At 42.1% G+C, this 2,499-nt stretch overlaps 1 pseudogene; it reads left to right on the top strand.

Annotated features, from left to right (window-relative positions):
• Positions 1 to 448: 448 nt before the first annotated feature.
• LOC129883870 (5S ribosomal RNA) lies at positions 449 to 568 on the top strand (annotated as a pseudogene).
• Positions 569 to 2,499: the final 1,931 nt, after the last annotated feature.

Below are 2,499 nucleotides of genomic sequence, written 5' to 3'. Positions count from 1 at the left end.
TGAGGTCCTACCACTCTTTTACTTTACAACTTTACACCATCTCGGTGGAGTAGGTAACTTGTGATCAAAGGAGTAGGGGTTAATACCGTTAATTCACAGGTAACCTTTATGGAATTTTCGACCTTGGGTATTGCTTCCTATCATTCGTAAGTTACCTCAACTGATATCCTTACCTTTTGGGTTTCGCTTTTTCTTGCCCTCAGAATTGGCTGCCCAGTGGTGTCGAAATTCCCTCGCCCACTGGCCCATATAGCCCTTCGGGGGTTTGCCTTTTATTAACAAGTACTATGTTGATGAACTGTGGCATTCGAGTGTGTCGTCAGTTAGGAATTAGCTAATCCTTCTTGTTTTTCTTAAGTCCTTGTTAGAATTGCCTTAATGTATCTTATAATACTCTGGGTACATAATTTCCTATCGTTTCTCCGTCGCTAGTTCAGATTCTTCCATCTCGCGTGATCATACCAGCACTAACGCACTAAGTTCTATCAAAACTTCCAAGTTAAGCGTACTGGGGCGAGAGTAATATTGGGATGGGTGACCTCTCTGGAAAGTCTTCGTGTCGCATTTCACTGTAATCCTTTCCACGATGTGCGGGCACTCAATTTAGCCCAAGATTTACCTCATCGTTGTCTCGCGAGTCTTTATGTTTTGTCTTGTCCCTTCCTCTGTTGTTTTACAACCAGTATCAGTGTAGACCTTTAGTTCCGCTATGACTATGTCCCTTTTTGGTCAATTTGGGTTAAGTTCTCCTACTGTATTCCCCCCTTTCTGTACACACCCATTCATTAGGGTGGGCTACTGAGTAGCGCTAAAGTTTGTTCATATAATTGTCACGACCCAACCCCGTAGGCCGTGACGAGTGCCCGAACCGGACACACACGCATACCCCTGCTACCTATACATAACCTGTCTCCTATTTATACCCAAAATGCATCAATATATATGAAAACATACAAGCCGACAAGGCTGTAGTACTGTATATAGGGTCGTTCCATAACACACATATACGCAAGCCGACAAGGCTGCCACAATACAGGGAACGCCCAAAATCACAGGTCATATCAGTACAGCTGTACATATATATATGTATATAACTCAGATCCCACTCATATACAGGCACAACCCACATATGTATCCACAGACCTCTAAGAGTAAGAAAACAGTAACATAAGGCGGGACAGGGCCCCCACCGTACCCGTAACCAAACGAATATATACACCACATTTAGTACCAAAATCAGGCTCCAGCACAATGGAGCACTTCTAGACTGCTGAGTGGGACTCCTATGCTGACGGATCCCCAAACTGTGTACCTGTACCTGCGGGCATGAACGCAGCCCCCCAGAGAAGGGGGTCAGTACGACATATGTACTGAGTATGTAAAACATAATATGGCACAACTGAACACATATCTGAAACAGCAAAGCAGGGGATAACATATCATATGAAAACTTATACCTGTACCCTGTGAAGTGTCAAAACATGCATGTTCAAATTATATCGTATAGCCGGCCCTATCAGGGGTCCGATGGATACCTCTGTAATATCATCACAGCCCAATGCCATCACCACCTTATTACCACATATCATCATATATATATATATATACACGTATCCCGGCCCTCTAGTCAGGGACTCGAGGGATAATGCAGTGAGTTGCGCACGAGAACATATCCTGGCCCGGGACTCAGGGAAAGATGGGTCACAATATACACGAGTAGATTAATGAGCAACATATGCAATTTAAATCATTAGCGAAGACTCAATCGTAGAAGAAAATTAAGCTATTGTCTGAGAATCAGGATTGTAATGTAATCACCTTAAATGCCCTTTAAATGCCATTAGGGGCTATACTAGTTAGTGTTTTGGGGTCCTTAGACACGTACTAAGATAATGCTAACTGCTTAAGGACTCCAGAATACATGTTTTTATATAGTCCTTACAACTAGGAGCCCGTATATTCATTAAATCCTTAGTATAGGTAAGGCTCAAGGAAAGTAGCTTAACTGTTATAAAAGTTCATTACCCAGAAGTGAATAAAAGACACTTAGGAATGGAATTACTTCAGAGATCACATCATTGTTTACTTACCTCTACGACATGCCAAAAGAAGAGAAAGAATAGGCTTTACCTACCTCTTATGGATTTCCCGTAATCGTGTCCACGTCGTTGTCCTCGAAACCTATTTAACATGGAAGAAAGGCAAGTATTAACAATCTTAGACTTTTCAGCAACTTAGACTACCTACGAGTATTCATCGAGCTCGTCCCCTCGCTCGCACCCTCGACTAGTTCCTTAACCAGTTTAAGAAGTTAACGAAAATCGGACAGCACCTCCCCTATAACGTGCCCTATCCGAATACACAACCATGTCCTTAGAACCTGCAGCTAACCAACAATACAACCAGCAGCCCAAAAATATACATATTACGACAATATTACACAATATAAACCCTCAACAATTTACTCAAAACTAAGATACCAAAACTAGAGTTTTTAAT

This window comes from Solanum dulcamara, chromosome 3 (assembly GCF_947179165.1).
Source record: "Solanum dulcamara chromosome 3, daSolDulc1.2, whole genome shotgun sequence".
In the NCBI taxonomy this organism is placed as follows: domain Eukaryota; kingdom Viridiplantae; phylum Streptophyta; class Magnoliopsida; order Solanales; family Solanaceae; genus Solanum; species Solanum dulcamara.
This window is presented reverse-complemented; position numbering and strand designations above follow the sequence as displayed.